At 39.7% G+C, this 21,265-nt stretch overlaps 1 pseudogene; it reads right to left on the minus strand.

The window, feature by feature from the left end:
* Window positions 1-5,183: 5,183 nt before the first annotated feature.
* Window positions 5,184-7,262, minus strand: LOC129072076 (protein SDA1 homolog; annotated as a pseudogene).
* Between the last annotated feature and the right edge of the window lie 14,003 nt (window positions 7,263-21,265).

The following is a 21,265-nucleotide window of genomic DNA, read 5'->3' on the forward strand; positions in this document are numbered from 1 at the left end:
GGAAATTCTAAACTGTTTCCCACAGTGGCTGCACCAGCCTACATTCCCACCAACAGCGTACTAGGGTTCTCTTTTCTCCACAACCTCACCAGCACCTATTGTTTGTTGATTTATTTATGATAACATTGTGACAAATGTGAAATGATATTTCATTGTGGTTTTAATTTGCATTTCTCTGATAGCTAGTGATGATGAGCATCCTTTCATATGTCTCTGGGCCCTGTGTATGTCCTCCTTGGAGAAATATCTGTTCAGGTCCTTTTTCCATTTTTTAATTGGATTGTTTGTCTTCCTGGAGTGGATTAATGTGAGTTCCTTATATATTTTGGATATCAAACCCCTGTCTGAGCTATCATTGGCAAATATATTTTCTCATACGGTTGGCTCCCATTTCATTTTGCTGATGTTTTCTTTAGCTGTGCAGAAGCTTCTTATTTTGATGATGTCCTATTTGTTTATTCTTTCCTTTATGTCCCTTGCTGTAGGGCACATATCAGTGAAAATATTGCTGCATGGGATATCTGAGAGTTTCCTGCTTATGTTCTCCTCTATGACATTTATGGTGTCACAACTTATATTTAAATCTTTTTTCTACCTTGAGTTTATTTTTGTGTATGGTGTAAATTGGTGGTTGAATTTCAATTTTTTTGCAAGTAGCTGTCCAGGTCTTCCAGCACCATTTGTTGAAGAGGCTATTTTTACTCCATTTTATGCTTCTGCACCATTGTCAAATATCAATTGACCCTAGAGACATGAGTTTCTTTCTGTGCTGTCTATACTTTCCCATTGATCTATGTGTCTCTTCTTATGTAAGTGCCAGACTGTTTTAATTACAATGGCCTTGTAATATAGTTTTATGTGAGGTCCTGTGAGCCCTCCTACTTTGCTTTTGTTTCTTAAAATTGCTGCTGCTATTTGGGGTCATTTTTGGTTCCAGGTAGATTGTTAAAAAGTGTATTCTATATCTGTGAAATAAATCATTATATTTTAATATGGATTGCATTGACTCTATAAAATGCTTTGGGTAGTATGGACATTTTTAAGATATTAATTCTTCTCATCCATGAACACAGTATATGCTTCCATTTATTTGTGTCTTCCTTAATTTAATTCTTTAGTGTTGTGTAGTTTCTTGAGTGCAGATCTTTTATCTCCTTGGTTAAGTTTATTCCTTGGTACTCTATTTTTCTTGTTACTGTAGCAAAGTGGATATTTTTTTTCCTGATTTCTGGTTCTGATATTTCATTTTTGGTGTAAAAAATGCCTTCAACTTATGAATATTCACTTTGTATCCCCCTGTTTTGCCAAATTCACTTATTATGTTGAGTAGTTTTTTTGGTGGAGTCTATCGGGTTTTCTGTGTACACTATTGTGTGTTCTGCAAACAATGGGAGTTTTACTTCCTCCTTTCCAACTTGGATGCCTTTGATTTATTTTTCTTGTATGATTGCTGTGGCTAGGACTTCCAATACAATGTTGAACAGAAGCTTTGAAAGCAGACATCCCTGTCTTGATCCTGATCTTAGTGGGAAAGTTTTTATTGTTTGCCCATTGATTATAAGGTTAGCTGTAGGTTTTTCATATATGGCCTTTATGATGTTGTTGTATGCCCACTTTATTCCTGCTTTTTATTTTTTATTTTTTTTTTTAATTAATTTATTTACTTTTTAAATACATTTGTCTCTGCCTTCCCCCCCCCCTTTCCCTTGCCCCCTCCCACCTTCCCTCCCTCAGCTCTTCCCCTTTGGTTTTGTCCATGAGTCCTTGCTATATGTTCCTTGACTTTCCCCTTCCCTTCCCTTTCCCTGCCCCCCCCTTCCCTCTTGTCTCTGTTGATTTCTTTTCCTTTCAGTGTTGCTGGCCATATTTGCCTTGCTTCTTTGCATTGTTGGTTAGGTTCCGCTTATAGGTGAGATCATATGGTATTTGTCTTTCGCCCCCTGGCTTATTTCGCTTAGCATGATGCTCTCCAGTTCCATCCATGCTGTTGCGAAGTTTAGTACTTCTTTTTTCTTTCTGCTACGTAGTATTCCATTGTGTATATGTACCATAATTTTTTGATCCAATCATCTACTGATGGGCATTTAGGTTGCTTCCAACACTTGGCTATTGTAAATTGTGCTGCTATGAACATTGGGGTGCATAGGTTCTTTTGTATTGGCGTTTTGGTGTTCTCAGGGTATAGTCCCAGCAGGGGAATCGCTGGATCAAAAGGCAGTTCCATTTTCAGCTTTCTGAGGAAATTCCACACTGCTTTCCATAGTGGCTGCACCAGTCTGCATTCCCACCAACAGTGGACTAGAGTTCCCTTTTCTCCACAGCCTCGCCAGCACCTGTTGTTTGTCGATCTGTTTATGATGGCCATTCTGACCGGTGTGAGGTGGTACCTCATGGTGGTTTTGATCTGCATTTCTCTAATGGCTAGTGATGCAGAGCATCCTTTCAAATGCCTCTGGGCCCTCTGTATCTCCTCCTTAGAAAAGCATCTGCCCAGGTCCTTTGCCCATTTTTTGATTGGATCGTTTGTCTTCTTGGAGTAAAGTCGAGTGAGTTCTTTGTATATCTTGGAGATCAAACCTCTATCTGATGTATCATTAGCAAATATATTTTCCCAAATGGTTGGCTCCCTTTTCATTTTGCTGATGTTTTCTTTAGCCGTGCAGAAGCTTCTTATTTTGATGAGGTCCCACTTGTTTATTCTTTCCTTTATGTCCCTTGCTTTAGGAGACATATCAGTGAAAAAAATTGCTGCGTGGGATATCTGAGAGTTTCCTGCCAATGTTCTCCTCTAGGACTTTGATGGTGTTGCGACTTATATTTAAGTCTTTTATCCATCTTGAGTTTATTTTTGTGTATGGTGTCAGCTGATGATCCAATTTCAATTTTTTGCATGTAGCCATCCAGCTCTCCCAACACCATTTGTTGAAGAGGCTGTTATTGCTCCATTTTATGCTTCTGCCCCCTTTGTCAAATATTAGATGTCCATAGAGACCTGGGCTTATTTCTGGGCTTTCTATTCTGTTCCACTGGTCTATGGGTCTGTTCTTGTGCCAGTACCAGATTGTTTTGAGTATAGTGGCTTTGTAGTAGAGTTTGATGTCCGGTATTGTGATCCCTCCTACTTTGTGTTTCTTTCTCAAAATTGCTGCAGCTATTCGAGGTCGTTTATGGTTCCATATAAATTTTTGAAATGTCTGTTCTATTTCTGTGAAATACGTCATTGGTATCTTAATAGGGATTGTGTTGAATCTATAAATTGCTTTTGGTAGTATGGACATTTTGAGGATATTAATTCTTCCAATCCATGAGCACGGTATATGCTTCCATTTATTTGTGTCTTCCTTAATTTCTTTTTTCAATGTTGTATAGTTTTCTGCATACAGGTCTTTTGTGTCTTTGGTTAAATTTATCCCTAGGTACTTTATCTTTTTTCGTGCTATATCGAATGGTATATTTTTCCTGATTTCTTCTTCTTCTATTGCATTGCTGGTGTACAAAAACGCCTTTGATTTCTGAATGTTGACTTTGTATCCTGCTGTTTTGCCAAATTCACTTATTAGGTTGAGGAGTTTTTTGGTAGAGTCTACAGGGTTCTCTATGTACACTATCATGTCATCTGCAAACAATGATAGTTTTACTTCCTCCTTTCCTATTTGGATGCCTTTTATCTCTTTCTCTTGTCTGACCGCTGTGGCTAGGACTTCCAATACGATGTTGAAAAGAAGCGGTGAGAGCGGACATCCTTGGCGTGGTTCCTTTCCCTCCTGGCTCAGGCTTGGAACAATGCTAGGAAAAAACAGCCTTAAATCAGATCTGGCAGATCCTGGGTAATCAGGCCTGAAAATAAATTCTGTAGAGTGTGCTCTGTTCCTCCCTCAAATCTCTGGTCAGCTCATGCTGCGAAGGACATTGACATTATTTACATCCTTTTCCTTGTCAAGACATTTGCTTTATTTACACCTTTTACCTTATATCTTTAAGACACCTTTAAGTCTACTTCCCTCTTAACGATAGTCTCTATTGTTGATTCTTGTTCCCTCTCAGACCATGTAAATCATTGATTTCCTGTCACTTGTTTTCCTAAAGGTACCTATTATCTGTGAAACTTATCTTGTGAATGTAATGAGTATATGTATGCTTTCCTGTTATACCCCACTGATAAGATTTTCATTAAAGGCCTTGGAAGAAGGGACAACGAGGCCTTTCTCATTAGGAGGATGTGCCATGGCCTTCTCTGGTAGGAGAGAAGTGGCCCTGTCTGCTCCCCCGGCAAACAGAGAAGTGTTTGTATGTTTGTGTTTGTCCCCCTTATCCATGACGACTCCGGGATGGGCTCCGCGGGTTTCAGCGCCCTGCTCCCACCTCAGTTGGCCTCAGCCGGTTTCCCTCAGGTTTCAGGGAGCATTGCGCTCTCTGCGGTGCTCCCAGACGGTGGTGTGTCCCCTATAGCCAGCCGCAAAATGTGACAGTATTTATTATAAATGGGTCCTGTACCTTATGAAATGCTTTTACCACATCTATTGATATGATCATGTGGTTTTTGTCTTTCCTTTTGTTTATGTGATGTATTATACTTATTGATTTGTGAATATTGAACTATCTTTGCATCCCTGAGATGAATCCCACTTGATCATAGTGGATGATCTTTTTAATGTATTGCTTGATGCAGTTTGCCAATGTTTTGTTGAAGATTTTAGCATCTATGTTCATCAGCAATATAGGCCTGTAGTTTTCTTTCTTGGTTGTGTCTTTATCTGGTTTTGGGATTAAGCTGATGCTGGCCTCCTAAAAAGAGTTTGGGAGTCTTTCCTGTTTTTGGATCTTTTAGAATAATCTGAGAAGGACAGGGGTGAGCTCTTCCTTAAATGTTTTGTAAAATTGTACTGTGAAACTGTTTGGTCCAGGGCTTTTGTGTGCTGGGAGTTTTTTGATTACTGCTTCAATTTTACCAGCTGTTATTAGTCTGTTCATGCTTTCTGCTTCTTCTCCATTCAGTGTTGGAAGGTTACATTTTTCTAGAAATTTGTCCATTTCTTATTTTTTCAAGTAGCTACAAAATTTATTTTCATCTTCACCATATGGCATTTCTGGACTTTTTAATATAAACATTCTTGATTTATTAATTCTCAGAGTAATGACACAAATTTAGTGTTTTCCTTGGAATGGAAACTTTGTTGTCCAGGTTACTTCATTCTTTTTCTCCTTTTCAAAAGTGTATCTTGTAGTGCCAGCTGTTTTTCTTGGAAGGAATGCTTATTTTTTGAGGAGACATTATGGCTATACCACATCATCATAATTTTTTTCTTTTTTTTTCTTCTCTTTATTTGTAGAGCTGGAAAATGGATTCATTTTGGTTTTCTTTCTCACAAAACTCTTTTCGGTCTGTCCTTCCAGTCATTTCAGTTGCTAGTCTTGTCTCCTTGTCAGACTTTGGTTTTTTTATGAAGGTGTTCAATGTCCCAAAGAGAAAATAACTCGTCCCTGGGCTCTTCATCACTATCTATTGTTATATATATCCTCTTTTGGGCTTTCCCAGGGGCAGAGTCGAGTTCTTTCCTCATTTGGGCCAGGCAGATTTTTTGGAAGTCTTTTTCTGTTAAAATTTGGCTGGTGCTGACAACTGCAGCTTTGGCTTTCCTCTCCTCCATGGGCATGCTCTTCAGCTTCTCAGAAATTTCTTCCTGCTCTTAATTGGAAGAGTGGTGAATGTCAACCCACTTACCATCATCATCTGCCTCCTCACTGAGACTGGAACTCTCCTACCCATCTTTATCATTTTCAGCATTCTTTTCTTTTTCAACTTCCAGAATTTCTGCCCCCGTGATGTAATCTTTAGCATCTAATTCTCCATATTCTTGTATTCTTGCTTCTATAGAGGCCTCTGTAGGCTTACCTCAGAATTTCTTCTGTAACATCTGAGGGTTCAGTGTTTGGAAGAGCTAAATCAAAGTTCTAGCAGTCATTGTTCCATTCTTATTTTTGTAAGTTTTATACTGAGCCAGGTCTTGGAGAAGTTCTTTAGTCATAGCTAGAGGACAATGGGCTGTTATCTCTTTTATAGCATTGATTCCTACTGTCTTGACTTCCCCAGAATTCTTTTTGGTAACAAAATTGTTGGCCACAGTCATGAGAAATGAATGAATAATCTCTGGGGGTACTAAGTGATGAGATGCTTGTGCAGCAAACAGAAGGATCTTTGTTACTTCTCTTTGGTGGGGTTGAAGAAACCTTCACACAAAGGGATAGAAGTTGAAGAGAAAAAGCTCATGAATTCCCACCAATCTGGAAATGAGGTTCATGCGCATCATTTTCACTTCAAACCTCTCTTTAAAGCTCTCTAACTGCTTTAGTAGTTTTTCTGCAAAATCTTGGGGATCATAGATCAAATGAATAGCTCAAAAGTTAAAAACCTCTACTTTTTTTCTTCTTCTTTTGTTTCATGAGCACTTTAATAGCCTTTTCCAACCTTTTTCTTGCATTTGGAGCTTTTCTTCCTGGTGGCATACTGCACTAGCAGGTCTCTTGCTGTTGGTCCTTCATCCTCAGCTTCTGAGTCACTGTCCTGTTTTTCTTCTTCATCTTTATCAAGGAAGAATGTCAAAGCAGCATCTAATATCTTGGTGACCTTAGAGAAACATGTAGTTGTGATCACATTGACAGTTTTTGGCATCGTTCCAGGTGCTTTTTCAGTAGAGTTAAATCATCACATCCAAGGATATCTTGGCTGCAGTTGCATTGTTGTCTCTTAACATGGTGTACATGGAATTTTGCAACACTACATTCATTTTATTGTTCTTGTTTTGCATTTATATTTTTTTATATCAGTCATGATATGTGTGTATAAAGTCTTTTGCAGCAGCTTATCATGGCAACACAGAAGTTCAGAGAAGAGTTCTAGCAAACTTGCTGGATTGAAGAGATTCTTATTTCTCATCAAGATCAAAGCTTTGCAAAATGTCATTCGATTTCATTCAAAGATCTGGATCCAAGACAGTGTGGTTGTAGGAGAGAAGATCTTTCAACGCTTGAGGAAAGTTACTTAAATGTTCTGGATAGCAGTGACCAACATGTGCCATAAACATTACCAGCCCTGCCAGTTCTTTGCTGGGTTTATTTGGTTGTAACTTGAAAACCTCCACATTGGATTTGTAGTGATTATATTGCTACAGAAACTCTTCCATGTAGACTGGTGGGTCCCTCTTCATCAGATTTTGTAACTGCAGAAGGTTCCTGGGCAGCTTGGTGTTTTTTCTGTTGGACATATTGTCTGAATTGCTCCATGACAAGCAGTTTTAAGCTAGAAATTTGTCCATTTCATTGAGCTTTTCAAATTTATTGGCATTTAATTGTTCATAATAATTTCTTACAACCCTTTGTATTTCTGTTTTATCAGTTGTTATTTCTCCTGTTTTATTTCTGATATTATTTATTTGGATCCTCTTCCTTTTCTTCTTGATGGGTCTACTTGAAGGCTTGTCAATTTTCTTTATCTTTTCAAAGAACCAGATCCTGGATTGGTTGATCTTTGAATTGTCTTTTTAGTCTCTATGCCATTCAGTTCTGCTCTGATCTTTATTATTTCCTTTCTTCTACTCACTCGGGGCCTTGTTAGTTGATATTTCTCCAGTTCTTGAAGATGTAGTGTTAGGTTGTTTATTTGAAATGTTTCTATATTTTTGAGATAGACCTGTACTGTTCTGAAATTCCCTCTAAGAACTGTATTCACTGTGTCCCACAGGCCTTGGACTGTAGTGTGTCCCTCTTCATTTGTTTCCAGAAACGTTTTGATTTCTTCTTTGAGCTCATTATTGACCAATTTATTGTTTAATAGCATGCTATTCAGTATCCATGAGTTTGATTGTTTTTGAGTTTTGTCCTTGAGGTGCGTTCCTAGTTTCAAGCCCTTGCGGTCCAAGAAAATGGTTGTTATGATTTTGATTTTCTTGAATTTGTTGAAGCTTGTTTTGTGTCCTGTCATGTGGTCAATCTTTGAAAGTGTTCATTTGTAAAGAATGTGTATCTTGCTTCTATGTGATGAAAAATTTTATAAATGTCAGTTAAGCCCATTAGAACTAATGAATCATTCGGTTCCCCAATATCCTTGTTGATGTTTTGTCTGGAAGATCTAAGCATTTTTGAAATTGGGGTATTAAAATCCCCTACTATCAGTGTGTTGCTGCCTACATCCTTCTCAAAGTCCTCCAAGATTTTCCTTATATATTGGGATGCTCCTCTGTTGGGTGCATATAGGTTTACAATATTTATGGCTTCCTGATGGATTCTTCCTTTGAGTATTATAAAGTGTCCCTCTGAGTCTCTTTTTATGGGCTTTGTTTTGAAATCTATTTTGTCTGATATAAGTATTACTACCCTTGCTTTTTTTCCCTGTCCATTTACTTGGAATATTTTTTCCATCCCTTTACTTTCAGTCTGTGTAGATCCTTTGTACTGAGGTGGGTCTCTTGTAGGCAGCATATGTGTCAATCATGTTTTCTTATCCATTCAGCTACCCTATGTGTTTTAATTGGGCCATTTAATCCATTTACATTTAAAGTTATTATTGATAGGTATTTATTCATTCTTTCCATTTGTACCTGTGATTCTCTCTTTCTCATTCTTTTTTCTGCATCTTCTTAAAGTAGTCCCTTTAGTATATCTTGTAGTGCTGGTATGTTGGGGGTGTATGCTTTTAGCCTTCCTTTGTTTGGGAAACCCCTTATTTCATCTTCCATTTCAATTGGGAGTCTTGCTGAGTAGAGTAGTCTTGGCTGCAGGCCCTGTCTTTTTATGACTTGGAATATTTTTTGCCATTCCCTCTGGCATATAGTGTTTCTGTTGAGAAGTCAGCAGCTAGCTGTATGGAGGCTCCTTTGTATGTTACTACCTGTTTCTCCCTTGCTGCCCTTAGGATTCTCTCATTGTCTTTGACATTTGCCATTTCAATTATGATTTGTCATGGAGTGGGCTTCATTGGGTACCTCTTGAATGGGACCCTCTGTGCTTCCTGGACTTTCATGACTTTTTCATTCTTTCAATTAGGGAAGTTTTCCATCATTACTTTTTCACACAGGTTTTCTATCCCTTGTTCCTTTTCTCCTTCTGATATCTCTATGATATGGATATTATTACATTTCAGGTTTTCCTGCAGTTCCCTGAATGCCTCTTCATTCTTTTTGAGTCTTTTATCATTTTTTTTTGCCCTTTCTGGCCGCTTTTTTCCTACCTTTCCCTCCAGCTCGCTGATTCCATCCTCTGCTTCATTGAGCCTGCTTTTGATTCTTTTACTGTGTTCTTCAATTCAGAAAGTTTATCCTTCATTTCTGCTTGCCTCTTATTGATAGTTTCTATGTCTTTTTTAACGCTTATAAAGTTTGCAGTTAGTTCAGCATAGTTTCCCCGTAGATTTCAATAGTTCTCTTTGAGCTCACTGAGCTCACTGGGCTTCCTTTGAACCATTGTTTTGAACTCAGTATCTGATAGTTTACTTACCTCTATTTCAGTTAGTTCTCTTTCTGGGGATCCTCCTTTCCCTTTGATTAGGGGGATGTCTCTTTTTCTTCCCTTTTTTTTTTTTTTATAAGACTCTTCTTTTTTGCTCTGCTTCTTAAATTGATCTGTCTTGATTTCCTGATGCTATACTGTGAATTTCTATGGTCAGAGGCTGCTTCCTCCCCACCCTCTTTCTGGATCTGCCTTTGAAGATCTCAGCTGTTGACCCCTTCTGACCTTAGGCATTCTGTAGGAGATATCCAGGAATCTACTGTCTGTGTCTATCTCCTCCAGTTTTTAATCTAGTCACTCTGCCCTTAGCAGTCTGTGGGGGACAGCGTCCCTCCTGAGGGTGGGGCTATTGTGTTCTTTCATGCTGCTGCCACTCAGGGGAATGCTCTGCCAGAGCAAGGTGACAGTTACCATATGGGGCAGGAGTCAGCACTAGGATTTCCTTGGTTACTCCCTCAGTTCTCCCCCCAGCCCCTCTGTCTCCAGACTCTCCTCAAGTGACTCTTGACCATTGTGCATCCCCTCTAGCCAGGGATCTACTATCTGTGACTGCTGCTCTATACTCAGCACCTGGGCCTGTGCAACACCAGCCCAAGGCAGAGCCTCCTGTGGGCTGGGCTATTGTGTCCTTTCTCACTGCTGTACTCAGGGGAGTGGTCTGTCTGAGCAAGATTGCAGCTGCGGAATTGCCCTTGAGTCAACACCAGGACCTCACGGTCCACTCTCTCAGTTCATTCCCCCAAACCTCTTTCCCCAGTCTCTCCTCAGATGGCTGAAGTCCACTCTGTCCCTGCTTCTGCTGGAGCACAGGGTAAGTGGCTGCCACTACAAATTTTTGTGTTGGCCCTTTAACAGCTCTTTGCATTTCCTGCCACCTGTTTCTGGGAGAGAGCACCCTGCTGCTTTTCACAGCTGGCTATTATCTGTGTACTTTTTGGGCTCTGGTGCTGTAGGCTGGAGATCCCCACTTATCGTTTAGTGCCTGCTCTTGTCATGGGGATACAACTGGCTGTTTCAATTTCCCTTTGGCACTGCCCCTCCGTGGGCACCTATTCCACTTTCTTGAGCCTCTACCGTACTCCCTACCAGTTAGGTTGTGCTAAAGCTGATTCCTCTGTCTGTCCTAGGTTTTAAGGGTCCTCTCTCTCTATTGTTCAGTTGTTTGTTCCAGGTGATTTCTCCACAATTTAGTTGTAATTCCAGATTGGTCCTGGTAGGAGGTCAGTATGATCTCCACTTACTCCTTCACCATCGTGAAATCTCACATTACATTTATTTATTTGCAAATAGTGTATTATCCTTGCATCCCTGGGATGAATCCCTCTTGAATATGGTGGATGATCTTTTTAATGTATTGCTGGATGCTGTTTCAATACTTTGTTTAGGATTTTAGCATCTACATTCATCAGCAATATTGGTCTGTAGTTTTCTCTCTTTGTTGTATCCTTACCTGGTTTTGCTAATTATATGATGATGGCCTCATAAAAAGAACTTGGGAGTCTTCATTCTTCTTGGGTATTTGGAATAGCTTGTGAAGGCTAGGGATTGGCTATTCCTTAAGTGTTTTGTAAAATTCTCCCTCGAAACTGTCTCGTTCTGGACTTTTCTGTGCTGTGATTTTTTTCCATTACTGCTTCCATTTCTCTAGCTGTTATCATCCTATTAGGGCTTTCTGATTCTTCCTGATTCAGTTTTGCAAGATTATATTTTTCTAGAAATGTGTCCATTTCATCGAGGTTTTCAAATTTCCTTACATATATTTTTTAATTTTACTTTTTTATTGCTCATATACATTTGTCTCCATTTTCCTGCCACCACTTTCTCCTGTCCCCTTCCTCCCTCCCTCCCTCAATCCTTTTCCTCTTTGGCTTTGTCCACAGGTCCTTTATACATGTTCCTTGCCTTGACCATTCCCTTCATCCACACCTTCCTTCTTGATTCTGTTGGCTTCTTTTTTCTTTCAATGTTGCTAGTTACATATTGTTGGTCATATTAATTTCTTACAATTATTTGTATTTCTGTGTTATCATATTTAACCTCTCCTTTTTCTCTTGTGATTATATTTATTGGGCTCCTTTCTCTTTTTTTCTTGATGAGTGTGCTTAAGGGCTTGTTGATTTTGTTTATCTTTTCAAAGAAGCAGCTCCTGGATTTATTGATCTTTTGAATTGTTCTTTTAGTCTCTTTTTTGTTTAATTCTCCTTTGATCATGGTTATTTCCTTCCTCCTTCTTGATCTGAGCTTTGTTTGTAGTTATTTCTCCAGTTTCTATAGATGTAGGGTTAGCTTTTTTATTTGAATATTTCTATCTTTTTTTTAGGGAGGCCTCTATTGTTATGAACTTCCATCTCAGGACTGCCTTTGTTGTGTCCCATAAGTTTTAGACAGTTATGTGTTCATTTTCATTTGTTTCTAGGAATAATTTGATTTTTTCCTTGATCTCATTGTTTACACATTCAATGTTTAAATGCATGCTCTTCAATCTCCATGAATTTGAGTGTTTTCAAGGTTTTTCCTTGAGGTTGGTTTCTAGTTTCAAGCCTTTATAGTCTGAGAAAATTCTTGTTATGATTTCAATTTTCTTGATTTTTTTTAGGTTTGTTTTGTGTCCTATCTTGGTTGATCTTTGAAAATGTTACATATTCATTTAAAAAGAATGTGTATTTTGCTTCTTTCAGATGAAAGTTCCACTACTGAGTTAAGTCTCTCTGGATGCAGCTACCTCTCTGAGACACTGCGGTTTGGCCCTGCTTTGATTAAATCTTGAGTTGCCCTGAGTGGGAACAAATCACCCCTCACCTCCTCCTTCTTCACTGGCCTGGCCACTGTGCACAAGAGGTCCTTGAACAGCTGATGAGAGCCTTTTATGAGTGAATTTCCCCTCATTGTGACCCACAGAACATAACAATTGCCTGGCTTTCCACACAGACCAACTCTCTGACAAGTCCTGAGACTATCTGGGTCATGGCCAGGCATGGCCCATCTCTTCTCCCATCTCCAGGTGTCACTGGGCTCCCCAGTTTTCCTGGTACTGTCCAGCCAATGACCACAGTCTCAGCCTGGGTATGCCACAGGATGAGAGTCTCTTACTGCATTTTTATCCCCCGAGTGACTTTAAGCATCCAGGACTCTCCTGGAATGAGCCTGTCACTTCCCCACTCCAGGAAGGGAGGGAGCTGCTAAGTTACATTCCTTGACACAGCTCTCCTCCAAAGTTCCTGTAGCAGCCGATATCGCCAGCACAGGGCCCAGAGACCTTCTTGTCAGCCTGAAAAATCTCCTTACCATTCATTTTAAAATGTCTTCTGCAACCCTTTGTCTTCCAAACTTCATATCAGCTGGGATTCTGTTAGCATTTCACTCTGTTCTTCAGAAGATTGGCTAGGTGTCCCAGCTAGGTGCAGGAGCAAGGAGATTCAGATCCCACCTAACTTGTCACCATCTCAGAAAACCATTTTTGAGACATTTTAGTAAATGTTGGTGAGAGGGAGTCAATATAGTAGAGAAGTTGAAAATGGTGGAAAGATTTGAGATACATGATAAAGCAAAGACCCTGAGAACAGAGGAGGTGTGATTCTAGAGAACAGGTAAGATGCCCCTCAACTACAAGAAAGAGAAAGAAAAGAGTCTGGGTCAAAAAGAGTAACTCCCTTTGCCTGGTGGCTTACATGAGTATCTGGTAAGGGACTGGTAGATTGCAGGAAGCATGAGGATGGAGAAATTTCTAAATTTCCATTATGGACAATGGACATGAAAGCTATGCAAGAAGATGGAAGGCCTGGAGACCACTTAAAGGCCCCAATGAACTCATTTTAAAAAGGAAAAAATGCTACCTGCTTCACCAGGTAATGGTAAGTGTTAAAATAGCTAGTTCACCTAGATATTCAAGAATCATGAAATGTCTGAGCAGGAAGGAACCTTAGGAATCATGGAGGCTTCCTGAAATGAGGGGTGATTATCACTGATGAGAGTGGAGGTTGGTTTTATGTGATGCTCAGGCATGACATTAAATAATTTTAATTCATAGAGTGGGACAGTACTTTTCTTCTTTGTCTGCCTTTCAAATAACCTCCCTTAGAAAGTCTCTACCTCATGCTGGCATGTCTATACCACCTCTCTATAACATGCCATTTTTCTCTTCAACAAACTATGGTGGGTCCCAGACTAGAGCTTCAAAAGTATCTGATTAAAACTTAATTTTATGCGTTTGGTTTCCTTTTATTTATTTCCTTGGCCATCTCCTATTTATGGAAATTGATTGATAGTTGGCTTTTTATTTATTATATAAATATAATATTATGTAAATTTTCATTTTAAAGTATATGTAAGGAGAGTAATTTTATTTTTTTAAAGATTTTATTTATTTAATTTTAGAGAGAGGGGAAAAGAGGGAGGAAGAGAGAAATATCAATCTATGGTTACCTCTCATGCCCCTTACTGGGAACCTGGCCTGCAACCCAGGCATGTGCTCTTACTGGGAATGGAACCGGCGACTCTTTGGTTTGAAGACTGGCACTCAATTCACTGGGCCACACCAGCCAGGGCGAGAGAATCAGTTTAAATTAAATTTATTGGGACAACATTGGTTAATAAAAGTATATTGGTTTTAAATGTACGATTCTATGATACATGATCTGTATATTGCATTATGTGCCCACCACCCAAAGTAAAATCTCTTCAATCATATATTTGACCTCCCTTACCCCTTACTTTCACCCACCTCCCTTTTTTTCTGGTAACCACCATTCTGTTGTCTGTGTCTATGAGTTTTTGTTTCACATGTTTGTTCATTTTTTGCTTTCAGTTTTATTTCCCACACATGAATGGGATCATATGATCCTTGATTTTTTTTCTATTTTGCTAACCACCATAATCTCAAGATCCATCCATGCTGTCATAAATGGCAATATTTCATCCTTTCTTATGATTAAATTCTTTTTTTTCTTAGAACCATAATGCATGAAAATTTTTAATTCTTGGCTTACTTACCAGTGGTGAATGAGGGTTACTTTTTTTCCCATAACCTCTCTATCACTTGTTATTACTTGTTGATAATAGCCATTCTAACAGGTGTGAGGTGGTATCTCATTGTAGTTTTAATTTGCATTTTCCAAATAGCTAGTGAAGTTGAGAATCTCCTCACATATCTTTTGGCCATCTATATATCTTCTTGTTTGCCCTGTCACTGACCAATCAGGGGAGACCATGACCCTGAAAGGGAATGCCTAGAGAACTGATGAATATTCTAATGAAACTCTCCCCTAAGATTCCACCTTTAAGAGAGAGAAAAACCTCAAAACAAAGGACCCTGTACATGTGCTCTTCCTCTGGGTAGCAGCTCATGACATACACTCCCCCAGCAACACACACATTTCTTTTCCCACAGGCACATGTCTCCTAAACTCTAAGGCAATGGGTATCTGGCAGATTTTCCAAAGCTAAAACCCTGAACCTGTCCCTAAAGTCCCCTTTACTCTGATTTTCCCATGAGCTAAGGCAGCCACATTTAGGCTTTCCTGTTGCTTCTTCTATGCTAAGCCTTTCCTTGTTTTACTGTCCTCAGTTTTAATAAACCCATCCTCATAGTCACTTGGACCCATGTTGTGAAATCTTTCCTATGCAAAGTCAAGAACTCACACACTTTTGCTGGCCTTGGGCCAGGACCCAGTCCAGCAACAACAAGAGTGATGTTTGTTTTGTTTACTACTTTGCCCCCATGTTCTAGCACACAGTAGACATTCAGTGAAAATCTGTTAACTGTCTAATGAAGATGAACCTTGATTAAGAGAGAAAGTAAAGGGGCAGGGAAGAAGAGAGAACAGAGGGACAGAAACACAAAGGAGAGAAGAAGAGAGAAGACAAAAACTAATTTAAATTAAGGTAAGTATAATAGTAAGGTAAGGTAACATCTTATCCAAAATTTCTCTAACTTGTAAGACAGTACATAGCACAAGATTGACTCTCAATGGATACATTTTCCATTGAGAGTCAACCCTGTGTTATATACTAAATAAATGAATGAATGAATGGATAGATGCATGAATGAAAGAAAAGTATTCATAAATAACCACAATATAATTTAAAGGTGGGAATAGTCAAAATTATTCTAATAACATTTATTGAGAACTTACTACAGGGACTCAATAGAAACTAATCATGTGAGTTTTTGTTACTATCACTAGTTTTACTGAGCATGATAGTACTCAGAGCTTTCTATAGATTAACTCATATAATCCTCATTATCTCTTCTGGCAGGATCTCTCAGCAATCTCATTTTATAAGATAACTGAAACTCAGAGAGGCAAAGTATCTTGCTCAAAAATCACTCAGCTAATAAAGAGAACAGTGGAGCCAAGACCCTCATCCAAGTCTATGTGTCCCCAAAGTCTAGGGTCTGTCCCTTACTTGACTGTGATTAATAACATGACACCCAAAAAGCTGGGTAGACTTAAAAGGTGTTTGAGAAGATTCTCTCAGACACAAAAGGTGGAAAGGAGAAGAGACAATTGTGGGGGGCATTTCTAGGAACCAATAAGATTGAGACCCTTCTCTCTCTCTGGGAAGATACCCTCTTGAGATTAGGCATAAAGGCATATACTAATGACTTTCTTCAGTCAATAGGATGAGTACCAGTGACATAAATCACTTTTTGGCATTTAAGACTCACTACATGATTGTCGTTATAACTTACTAAGTGCTCTCTTTCCCTGCCAAGCTATTGTTGAAAGAATCTGGGCCAAGCCAATATATGTAGGTCAGTCACCCAAACCGTGGTGAATTTTAAATGAGTGATAATAAATTTGTGTTAAGTAACTATATTTTGATGATGTTTTTTATGACAACGTCACTTTGCCTATTGTGAGTAATAGTCACAAGAGAAGGGAGGCAGAGGGATAAACAGGGTAAAGAAGGGGAAGGGGCAGTCAATGAACATGAATAGAGGACTCATGAGCACAGACAACAGTGGGGATTGACTGTGGGAGTTAGGGATACAGGTCAGGGGAGAACAATGGGGAAAAATGTGGGACAACTATAAATAAAAAATAATAAAAAATATAAAGAAAAATGAAATGGAGGGAACAATGTTGACATAGAAGAACCTATTTCATGTGAAGTCATGAAAACAGAGGTGTTCTGTCTGTTTTCTTAAAAACAAGCCAGGGGGCGAAAGACAAATACCATATGATCTCACCTGTAAGTGAAACCTAACCAACAAAACAAAGATGCAAGGAAAATAAGACCAGCAACACTGAAAGAAAAAAGAAACCAACAGAGACAAGAGGAAAGGAGGGAGGGATGGGCAGGGGAAAAAGAAGGGAAGGGGCAAGTCAAGGAACATATAATAAGGATTCATGGACAAAACCAAAGTGGAGAAGGACTGAGGGAAGGAGAGGGAGGAGGGGGCAGGGGAAAATGGTGGCAGGAAGGCGGAGACAAATGTATTTGAAAAAAATAATTAATTAATTAATAAAAAAAGTCAACCAGCAATATAAACCCTATTGCAAAGGTGGGACCATGTGGTAGATAAGTAGAGTCTGTCTTCCTGGGGTGTAATTCCTGTGTCAGATAAGCAACAACTGGTGAACTTCACTTCTCTGAGTCTGTCTTCTCATTTGTAACATGGAATTGACTAACCTCATAGCATGGTTAAGAATTTTAAATTACACTATATACATAAAATACTTAACATATTATTTGAACAGGGAAGCCCTCCAGAAATGTAACTATCATTACTGAAGGAGGAGGAAATCACTGGCAGGGATGAAAAGCATTAGTTTTGCTCTTCCCAACAGTGCCCTGTGAATTTGTAGGAGTTAACCCAAGACATGCAGATACACACACATACACGCAGTCCCATACAAGCACTCACATCCCCCCATGCACTGTCCTTTGATTCCTTTCCCACAGCAGGAAAGAAAATGAAATCTGCCAGCTGTGCAGCCCTAATTTCATTTTCTTCCTGGAAGAGGGTCTGGTGCAGAGCACCTGTGGTCCAGTGCTACGTGATGGCAAGGCTGTCGTGCAGGTAGCACTGGCACAGGCAGTATGCACATCCGGGGGCTCTGGGACCTGAGGCACAGCCAAACCTGGCAGATCCCTGGGTGACCCTCCCATCTGCTGCTCCCACCCTGGAAAAGTAGCTTCCTATGCAAGGCTGGAGGCAGTCTGGAATTTTGCAATTAATCCCCTTCTCAAGGGCCCAGGGATTGGAGGCAGGGGAAGAAATCAGACATTTCCTGATTCCCTGGGAGACAGGATAGATAACATGGTGCTGAGAGCAGAGGAATTTTTATTATTTTTTATTGTTATTCTATTACAGTAGTTCCAAATTTTCCCCTTTGCCTTCCTCCACACATCCCACCCCATTGTTCCCACAGTCAGTATCTTAAGGTTCTCAAATCAGCAATTCAGAAGAACTTTTACACTCCTATGTTCATAGAAGCACTATTTACAATAGCCAAGTGCTGGAGAGCAGAGGATGTTGAAAGGCAGAAGCCAGGCCCAAAGTCAAGCTCTGATATCACTAGCTGTGAGAACCAGTTTCCTCAGCTGTAAAACTCAAGATGGTAGCATTTGCAGGACTGGACAGGATGATATATCTCGAGTGCTCAGCCAATACCTAGAACATAGTAGATACCTGGTAAACGGTAGCCACTATAATTAAAAATATTTGTTTATTCATTGAGGAAACATTTATTGAGCCCTTAACATGTATCAGATATAGTTACAGCTCAGAAGACATGAGGAAATCGCTTAAACTAACAATGTCCTTGGAATCCCCTTACAGAGTCCATAATCTAATGGGAAGAAAGAAACCAATTAGATAAATTTAGCACAAGACAAGTATTCTAAAGGAAATGACACAGGATGACAAGACAGAAGATGAGCTGAGAGTGGAGAGTCCCGCTTTAGCCAAACTAGTCAGGGAAATCTCTGAGGCACTTGAAGCAGAATGTGTGGCATCTATGGGAAGAGGAAGGGTAGTGTATTCCAGGCAGAGGAAACAGCAAGTGCAAATGCCCTGAGGCAGCCTATCAGTGATTGTGTAAAGAGGTGACAAGAAATGTCTCATAAACCACAGCATTTAGCATTCAGCATTCATCTAGGTTCAAATGAACTGGGAATAAAAGAGAAGGTTCTGAAGCCCAGCACTATATACTCCATGAAAGGTGGTTTGAGACTGCTTCTATGGACCCTAAGAAAGAAGACACCTATTAGAAAGGCTACTGATGGCTAACTGAGCTGAAATTAAGGGAAAAAGCAAAACAAAACAACAAAACCCACAGAGCCTAGCTGCCATTTCTATACAGGGACCTCTCATGCAAAATGCACATTAGGGGGAATCCTGCACTGAAGTTCCTGACTCTGCACTGAACTGCCTACCTGCTCTGTGTTCATGACATCTGAGCTAGCCCTTATAAAGGAGTTCCTGGAATCCTATTTCAACCAATAGAACTGAGGCTTACACCCATCCAGTTGGAGCTGCATAGCTATATTCTCCTTCTATCAGTATCTTCACCAACTAATTAGAGGAGCTTCATTCTGACTAATCAGGACAGTGCCTTTTGGACCAATCAAACTGTGAGGATTTGGAATTTTTGCTTTTTTAAGGGGAGGCCAATCAGGAACCAGGGGTGGGAACTACTGTCTATATAAGGTAGCTCCTCTTTGGCTCTGCTAGCACAATCTCCCTTTTCACCAAAGACTAAAGATTGCATTTCTCTGGCTGAGTTGTAACACTGAAGATGTCTCACCAGGGCAGAGCAGAACAGGCCAGCAGAACACAGAGCAGACTGGCACAGAGCAGAGCTGCCTAGCTGGAGAGAGGCCTGGCTCAGGGGTGTCTCAGAGTCATGGTTTCACAGCCATGCTGTATCACAGTTAAGCTCTCTTGAAATGAATAAAATTTTGTTCTTCACCACATCCCAGATTGGGGATTCCTATTAGCATTGAATCGGTGCCAGTGACCATCAGTTGACACTTAATTCATTCTGCAAATATTTACTGAATGTCCTCAAAGAACCAAGCAGTAGGCTGAATACTAGAAGACAGCAATGTAAGTTGGAATGGCTGTTGCCTTCTATGCCTGTGACAAACCTGTACCTCAATCTCCAAGCGTCTTGATGATATAAAGTACTCAGTAAATATTTGTTGGCAGAGACAACAAGAATAATAATATTTGTTAAGCTCTTATTCAGCCCTTCTACACCATTAACACATTAATTCACTTAACCCTTACAACTCTTGCCTTAAGTATTAAAAGGGAAGGTGAAGACCAAAGTGATCAAGTAACTTCCCCAAGATTACACAGCTGATATGTGGCAGATCCTGGATTCAAACCTTACCAGCTTAGATCCACAGTCCATACTCTTACCTCCCAGCAGGGTGCCCAAACTTTGTGGTTTGCCTGGAGCTATCCCTGTGTTAGTGTTTAAAGTCCCAAGTCCTTGAAAACCCCTTATGTCTGAGCAAACCAGGATAGTTGGTCATTCTACCTAAGACTGTCTTTTTAACTGGATACATTGCCATGAAATAAAATAAATTTCTATATGTTGAAGTAAGGACAACAATAAATGTAGGCACACCTACAGACTAACAAAGAGAAGGAGCAAATAACTTTATCTGGACAGAAAAGAGGGCATCCAAGATGGGGTTTGAAGGATGAATAAAAGCTTCTTGTTACATAACTATGTGGTGGCTAAATGGGAAGAGAGGGAAAGTCAGTGAAATGGTGTCAAGGGAAATCTTAAACTAGTAGAGATTATTGATGTAAAATTTAAGAAATGAAAAGACAAGAGCAAATAGTAGGAAAATGAACATAAAAGAGATCTGAAGTTTAGGTCTGTCCTATAGTCAATAAGGGGCCATAAAGTATTTTTTAAAAGATTTAAAAATTTTACTTTTAAAATTTTTATTTTATTCACTTATTTTTGGAGGGAGGAAAATGGAGGGAGAAAGTTAAGGAGAGAAAGATCAAGCAGTTGCCTCTTGCACAGCCCCAAATGGGGACCTGGCCTATAACTCAGGGATGTATCTTGACTGGGAACCAAACCAGTGACTTTTCACTTTGTGGGATGATGCTCAAACAACAGAGCCATGCCAGTGAGAGCTGCCAAAAATGATTTGAGGTTGGAGAAGGATCAAGTAAGATTAGCATTTTAGAAGGACCACCTCGGGGAGCTCTGTGGAGGAAGGCCTAGAGGACTATGAGGTTACTTTGCATAGAGAACATTGGTGATGGAGGCCTGGGCTTGAACAGTGGCTCCAAGTTAGAGAAGAATTTAAGTGATGCCTCCATCACTCCTTGAATAAGAATCAAAACCTCCAGCAGTGTCCCAGAGGTAAAAGAAATATTTAGAAACAAGTACCCTGGGGTCATGGGGAGTGTATATTTTGGCCAATATCTGGCTTGCTGCAGTCAGTTGCACCTTCTCCAGATTTGAAGGGCAGTATCATTCACTCAAACTAGCTGTTCTCAGCTTTCTTTATTCACTCCATCCCTCAGTCATTTATTCATTTAATGAATAGCACCTCCTCTTCACTGGGTATGGTACTTAGATGTGGGCAGTAAGCATTCACAACAAATCAGACCAACATGGTTTGGCCTACTTGTCACTTTCAGTGTCTGGGGATACATGTAATAAAACAATTTACTAAAGAATTCCTAATCATCAGAAACTATGAAGAAAATCAATAGGGCACTATGGAAGAGAAGGGTCCCTGTTTAAACTAGGGAATCAAGGAAATATTCCCTGATGTGAGC

This window comes from Pteronotus mesoamericanus, unplaced genomic scaffold, assembly GCF_021234165.1.
Source record: "Pteronotus mesoamericanus isolate MK-2021 breed Mesoamerican mustached bat unplaced genomic scaffold, CSHL_Meso_final contig_301, whole genome shotgun sequence".
In the NCBI taxonomy this organism is placed as follows: Eukaryota; Metazoa; Chordata; class Mammalia; order Chiroptera; family Mormoopidae; genus Pteronotus; species Pteronotus mesoamericanus.